The sequence below is a fragment of the Bombina bombina genome, chromosome 5 (assembly GCF_027579735.1).
Source record: "Bombina bombina isolate aBomBom1 chromosome 5, aBomBom1.pri, whole genome shotgun sequence".
NCBI lineage: Eukaryota > Metazoa > Chordata > Amphibia > Anura > Bombinatoridae > Bombina > Bombina bombina.
The window spans coordinates 555,426,108-555,434,476 of NC_069503.1; positions in this window are offsets into that span (position 1 = coordinate 555,426,108).

Genomic DNA, 8,369 nt, shown 5'->3' on the forward strand with positions numbered 1-8,369 from the left:
ACATAGAACCAGGAGACGTGCTTGCCAGTCTTGACGTCACAAGCCTCTATACTATTATACCGCACGAAATGGGGATGGAGATAATTACCAACTGCCTTGAAAGATGCCCATATGTGGGTCCCCCTACCAGCTTTATTATTGAACTTCTATCTCTATGTCTTAAGCTGAACTACTTTAAATTCGAAAGGAGATTTTATCTTCAGCTCATGGGAACGGCCATGGGCTCGAATATGGCACCTGCTTTTGCAAACTTATTCATGGAACATATGGAGGAAAAGGTGTTCAAGGTATATGACAATCAACAAGTATGCTTTTACAAGCGCTACATTGATGATATCGTTGTGGTCTGGAGAGGCACGATTGAGTCCTTTGGCGAGTGGGTCAAATCCCTGAACACAATAGGGGGACAGGTTCAATTGAAGGAAGTGTCCAGCTACAATGAAGTGGATTTCCTGGATCTAAGAATTTATAAGATAAACAACAGATTGGGTACCACCTTATTTAAAAAGTCTACCGACAGAAACACACTGCTACATGCTTCTAGTTACCATCCAAGATCACTCATAAAAGCCATCCCTAAGGCACAGCTGCTGAGAGTCATCCGCAATAACACATCAGAGGAAAACCGTGAGGTACAACTGAAAGAAATGGAATCACGGTTTTACAGCAGAGGATACAATGGTAACACTATAAAGGAAGCAAGGGCCCAGTTGAGCATGAAAATGCCAAAAAGAGACCAACAGAAGAGGATGAATTTTGTCACTGCATACACCCCTAGCACGAGAACACTAGGAGTTACTTTAAAAGAGAAATGGGATATTGTCCAGACTGATCCATCATTACCATACCACGACTATGGACCACCCAGAATTGGATATAAGAGGGGAAGAAACCTAAAAGACATCTTAATGAACACTGATCCAACTGATAGCTACAGCAAGGTCAAGACAAACACCAAAAGGGGCTCCTACAAGTGCCCGAGTTGTGTAACGTGTAACGCCATGCTGCAATGCAAGCAATTCAAACATCCACACAATAACACGAGCTACAAGATCAAGCATTTCCTTACGTGTACCACAAAATTTGTGGTGTACATGCTGAATTGCAACTGTGGCCTATTCTATATAGGTAAGACGTCAGATGACATTAAGAAAAGGATGGCTAATCACAGGAGTGCCATCCGGACGGCAATTGAGAAAGGCAAGAGTGACCAACCTGTGGCCAGACATTTTATGGAGAAGGGTCACTCTGTGGCGGACCTGAGATTTAAACTCATCGATCATGTACCCCCAATGCCTAGGGGAGGTGACAGGGACACCCGTCTCCTACAGAAGGAGGCCGAGTGGATTTTCAAACTGGACACTATACACCCCAGAGGTTTGAACATGGGGATAGACTGGCATTGTTTTTTATGAACTAAGCTGTGTACGCTTCTAAGGTATCTGGTTGTATCTGTCTAAGGGGATTAATTTAGTTTGTACAGTATCTGATACTATGTTTGCATTCTTTTATCCACAGTGGGTTCATGAAGTCTGGTTGCTGATTGGCTGTAGGCTCTGCCCATATTTATCCTCCAGGAGGGGTGCCCAATGGGTGTACCCTTATTTAGGTTGTTTCTGTTATGTACATTAGTGGATGTTACTTTTGTTGCACACCGTAGTGTTGACACATCACTGAGTGCTGGTGCTACTAACCTTGCACTACTGAACCCTGTTAGCACTAGTATTTTCTGTATCTAGGGGGATGGGACCTGCCTGTACTATGTATTTATTCACATTAGTTTAGGGGTCTCTTTTCCTTTATAGCGATCCTTATAATTCTGGGCCACCGGGCTCTAGCAAACCTGTAATCACAGCATCAGCCTGAAACATACTGTGACCGACATATCTTTTGACTTTGGACCCCTGCCCCCCTATCTCATAGCAAAACTGTCACTCACACAGGGATAGGGGCTTGTCCCAGACGGCCTATCAGGGACCTTGCCTTACACAGTAATAATTGACTGGGCATGGCTTACACGCATGCGCACACTTATAGACATCCTTTTTGTGACCCTGTAAAATTGCCTATGCACGGACAATAGGTGCCTTGACCGCAAGACCGGTGCTGACAGGTTAGAAATGACAGACGCATATACCCTTCTCATCGTGTATGTCAGACTGAACTAGCTGGGTTACGGGACCTAAGTGGGTGACTCCTGATATCTGGGTATTAGGGGTGTTGTACTATCTACTGCATATCCTGCTGCATTTATTACGTTCATGACCCGGACCCTTCCTTCCCTTAGTAGTACCTTGGGGCCCTCTTACCATGCCATTTTAATAACTCTGTTTGTCCTGTGTGGGGGCTTGTCCTTTCTATCCTATTGGGTACCTAGCTGGAGCATTGGGGGCTGGACTGCGCCGGGTTTCCACGCATGCGCATATCCCTTGTTGTTCCGCTAGTAACTGTGCTAGATTCAGCGCGAGGTTGGTCCGATGCTGAACAGGGTGATTACATAGGTCGTGCTACACTTTGTGCATGTAATACGGTCACATCGTTTGAGGTATCTGTATAACGAGTTTGCTGCTATTTGCTTCTATAGCATTTATGGTACACATGACCCTTGACTATGTAGTACGGGTATTATGAGTTAGGCATTTACTATAAGTGCATTACGTGAATTGCATTTCAATATGATGAGGGGCCGATGTTTAACTAAACGTTTTTTCAACCCCTTTTTTCTACACATTCTTGTGTTCCTGTACTTAGCTAATAATATTGTGATATGTCTCTTTAAAAGGACACACTGCCACTGGGGTATTAGAAGTACTAATATACAGCAGGTGTATTATGTGGTAGGATGATGTGTTGATTTGCTAATTGACCTGATGCTAATTAACCATAATGATCTGGTTTCTTTGATGTCATTGTTGCATTGGTAAATGTATTTACTTTGAACTGGTTGCTTGGTTGCTATGGCAACCATTTTTGGCGGTTTTTTGCACTAGGGGGAGGGGTTTGTGTATGCTTAAATGTTTGTCTCACTTGTATGTTGTTGGTCTGATGAAGGGGAGCATTCCCCGAAACGTTACTGAATAAACTACTTGTTTTTTACTTAAGTCCAGAGAGTGCTGTTTCCTGTTTTGCTACATTTCAACTACTCTAGCACCCTGGCCCTTGGAGAACTGTTTGTGAGAGTGCAACTGACTCTTTTTGCCTATATATATATATATATATATATATATATATATATATACAAACACACACACATATATATACTGTACACACACGCAAACACACATACATATATATGAGTATAATATATATATATATATATATATGTATACATACAGACACATAAATATAAATATATAAAAACAATACATTGGTGTACAGTGGGTTAATAATATATATATATATATATATATATATATATATATATACACACACAGACATATTATACCAGCGTTGCTTAAGTCAGCGGTAAGCTGGCTAAAACGTGCTTGTGCACGATTTCCCCATAGGAAACAATGGGGCTGAGCTGGCTGGAAAAAAACCTAACACCTGCAAAAAAGCAGCGTCCAGCTTCTAACGCAGCCCCATTGTTTCCTATGGGGAAATAAAAGCTGCACCTAACACCCTAACATGAACCCCGAGTCTAAACACCCCTAATCTTATACTTATTAACCCCTAATCTGCCACCCCCGCTATCGCCGACACCTACATTATATTATTAACCCCTAATCTGCCACTCCGGACACCGCAGACACCTACATTATCCCTATGAACCCCTAATCTACTGCCCCCAACAACGCCGAGCCCTACATTATATTTATTAACCCCTATTCTGACGCCCCCAATGTCGCCGCCACCTACCTACACTTATTAACCCCTAATCTGCTGACCGGACATCGCCGCCACTATAATAAATGTATTAACCCCTAAACCGCCGCACTCCCGCCTCGCAAACACTATAGTAAATTTTATTAACCCCTAATCTGCCCCCCCCCAACGTCGCTGCCACCTACCTACAATTATTAACCCCTAATCTCCCACACCCAACGTCGCCGCTACTATAATAAAGTTATTAACCCCTAAACCTAAGTCTAACCCTAACCCTAACACCCCCCTAAGTTAAATATAATTTAAATAAATCTACAAAAAATAAAAAAAATTACAAGAATTTTAATCTAATTACACCTAATCTAAGCCCCCCAATAAAATAAAAAAGCCCCCCAAAATAATAAAATTCCCTATCCTAAGCTAAATTACAAAGTAATCAGCTCTTTTAACAACCCTTAAAAGGGCTTTTTGCGGGGCATTGCCCCAATGTAATCAGCTCTTTTACCTGTAAAAAAACCAAATACAATACCCCCCCAACATTACAACCCACCACCCACACACCCCTACTCTAAAACCCACCCGATCCCCCCTTAAAAAAACCTAACACTACCCCATTGAAGATCACCCTACCTTGAGCCGTGTTCACCCAGCCAGGCACCGATGGGCCAGAAGAAGACATCCGGACCGGCAGAAGTCTTCATCCAAGCGGCATCTTCTATCTTCAATCAATCGGAGCGGAGCGGGTACATCTTCTATACAGCCGACGCGGAGCCATCCTTTTCTTCCGATGTCCTAACAAAGAATGAAGGTTCCTTTAAAAGACGTCATCCAAGATGGCGTCCCTCGAATTCCGATTGGCTGATAGGATTCTATCAGCCAATCGGAATTAAAGTAGGAAAATTCCTATTGGTTGATTTAATCAGCCAATCGGATTGAAGTTCAATCCGATTGGCTGATTAAATCAACCAATAGGAATTTTCCTACCTTAATTCCGATTGGCTGATAGAATCCTATCAGCCAATCGGAATTCGAGGGACGCCATCTTGGATGACGTCATTTAAAGGAACCGTCATTCTTCGTTAGGACATCGGAAGAAGAGGATGGCTCCGCGTCGGCTGTATAGAAGATGGACCCGCTCCGATTGATTGAAGATAGAAGATGCCGCTTGGATGAAGACTTCTGCTGGATGGAGGACCTCTTCTGCCCCGATCGGATGAAGACTTCTGCCGGTCCGGATGTCCTCTTCTGGCCCATCGGTGCCCGGCTGGGTGAACACGGCTCAAGGTAGGGTGATCTTCAATGGGGTAGTGTTAGCTTTTTTTAAGGGGGGATCGGGGTGTTTTAGAGTAGGGGTGTGTGGGTGGTGGGCAGTGTTCCCTCTAAGGCGAGTTTTGTGTGCGGCCCAGCAGTGAAACAGTTAATTAGGTAACCACACCCTGCAATTAGCAAACACTACACAATGCAGATGGCAAGGTATGGTTCTCTTGTTAACTGTTTCACTGCTGGGCTGCACACAAAACTGTCCTTAGAGGGAACACTGGTGGTGGGTTGTAATGTTGGGGGGGGTATTGTATTTGGTTTTTTTACAGGTAAAAGAGCTGATTACTTTGGGGCAATGCCCCACAAAAAGCCCTTTTAAGGGCTGGTAAAAGAGCTGATTACTTTGTAATTTAGTTTAGGATAAGGAAATTTATTATTTTGGGGGGCTTTTTTATTTTATTAGGGGGCTTAGATTAGGTGTAATTAGATTAAAATTCTTGTAATATTTTTTTATTTTTTGTAATTTAGTGTATGTTTTTTTTTGTACTATAGTTTAGTTTATTTAATTGTATGTTATTTTAGATAATTGTATTTAATTTACTTAATTAATTTATTGATAGTGTAGTGTTAGGTGTATTTGTTGGTTCTTTGTTTTTCCGTGTGAATTTCTTTTCCACCTTTTTCCTCAGTTATACTCTGTTTCTAGGTGCAAGGAACAATTGCTGAGGCATCAAGCTGTAATCATCTGATTTAATGTGTATATCTACTCACAGTAAAAAATAAAAGTGCTTTACATACCAATTAGTATGCTAATTGGTATGTAAAGCACTTTTATTTTTTAACTGCTCTTGAAAAAGACAGCTGAGTCCATGGAAACGCGTTGAGCTTGAATAAATACAGTTGTTGTTTTTTTATTGAAAAATCTGTGGAATCGTTTTTTGCAACAAGATTGAGCCGGATATCGGGAATATTTACTGTGAGTAGATATACACATTAAATCAGATGATTACAGCTTGATGCCTCAGCAATTGTTCTTTGCACCTAGAAACAGAGGATAACTGAGGAAAAAGGTGGAAAAGAAATTCACACAGAAAAACAAAGAACCAGCGCCTCTATCTAGCACATCACATTACTTACACAGTGTTTGGGAGAGACTGTGAGACGGCTGCGGTTCTAAACTGTTAAGGAAAGTATTCACCCATATTATACACCGTTTGTATGTGTTAGGTGTATTTGTAACTTAGGTTAGGATTTATTTTACAGGTAATTTTGTAATTATTTTAACTAGGTAGCTATTAAATAGTTATTAACTATTTAATAGCTATTGTACCTAGTTAAAATAAATACAAAGTTGCCTGTAAAATAAATATAAATCCTAAAATAGCTACAATGTAACTATTAGTTATATTGTAGCTATATTAGGGTTTATTTTACAGGTAAGTATTTAGTTTTAAATAGGATTAATTTATTTAATTATAGTAATTTTATTTAGATTTATTTAAATTATATTTAACTTAGGGGGGTGTTAGGGTTAGGGTTAAACTTAGGTTTAGGGGTTAATAACTTTATTATAGTAGCGGCGACGTTGGGTGCGGGAGATTAGGGGTTAATAATTGTAGGTAGGTGGCGGCGACGTTGGGGGGGGCAGAATAGGGGTTAATAAAATTTACTATAGTGTTTGCAAGGCGGGAGTGTGGCGGTTTAGGCGTTAATACATTTATTATAGTGGCGGCGATGTCCGGTCAGCAGATTAGGGGTTAATAAGTGTAGGTAGGTGGCGGCGACATTGGGGGCGGCAGAATAGGGGTTAATAAATATTATAGTGGCAGCGATGTCCGGTCGGCAGATAAGGGGTTAATAACTATAATGTAGGTGTCGGCAATGTTAGGGGCAGCAGATTAGGGGTTCATAGGTATAATGTAGGTGGCGGCGGTGTCTAGTTGGCAGATTAGGGGTTAAATAATTTTATTTTAGTGTTTGCGATGTTGGGGGGCCTCGGTTTAGGGGTTCATAGGTAGTTTATGGGTGTTAGTGTACTTTGTAGCACTGTAGTTAAGAGCTTTATGTTCCGGCATTAGCCCATAAAACTCTTAACTACTGACTTTAAATGCGGTAGGAGTCTTGGAGGTAGAGGCTCTACCGCTCACTTTCTCCAAGACTTGTAATACCAGCGTTAGCCAAATTCCATTAAAAAGATAGGATACGCAATTGACGTAAGGGGATTTGCGGTATGGAAAAGTCGCAGAAGAAAAGTGAGCGGTAGACCCTTTCCTGCCTGACTTTTAATACCAGCGGGCGTTAAAAAGCAGCGTTAGGACCCCTTAACGCTGCTTTTTAAAGCTAACGCAGAACTCGTAATCTAGCCGTTTGTGTTCTTTGAACTTTAAGGAACTGGCTTCTTTTTATTTATCGTAGTTAGGAGGCCATGTTTTATTCTCTTAGGAGAAGGTGTTCTACCTAGCAGATCTTGTCCAATTTCTTTTTGTCTTCTGGATGTAGCCATGGTGGTTTCATAATTTATTTTGAATAAAATGCTTCAACATGGTTTTCTGAAACTTATCTTTTATGTATCCTTTCTTGGTTAGTTTACCTGTTTTCAAGGATAGCAATTCTGAGGTGTCCTAGACTTCTCTTATGTAAGAGTTTTGGTGTTGGAGGTCAGCAGGGTTGTCCTGGCTTCTCCTAACTTTTTATACTGTTCTTTTTATAGTCTTTTTTTTTCAGGTCTGGGTCCGGTTCAGACCTGTTTTACGTCCTCGCTCTTTCTTGGAGCTTTTCTTAACAAAACTGCCTCTGAGTTATTGTTCCATACCTTTTTTGAATCCTAATTCAAGGTGTTTTGCCTCAGCTGAGTAATTAGAATGGATTTGTGGACTCCCCATGCCATTGGAAAGAAAACAAAATTTATGCTTACGTGATAAATTATTTTCTTTCCTTGCATGAAGAGTCCACGACCCATCTTTTTCTAACATTTTAGATGGCTTATCTTGTTTTTGTCGTTTTCTAAACTTCAAGTACCTCTATACACTTGGTGTCCTCTTCTATTTCCATATTTCTTAGGCCGAATGACTAGGGGTGCACATCCTCACTGGTCTCACGATTTGATTACAATTATCCTGTCAACGATTCGATTCTGCGATGCATCACGATTACTGCCCATGATTTTCATCAACAAATTAGTGACACATCTGCATTATACAGGAGTATATCTGAGTACACAGGCGTTATACAGAAGCTGAGGGTGACATTAGGGGCACAATTGTATTATACAGGAGTATATCTGG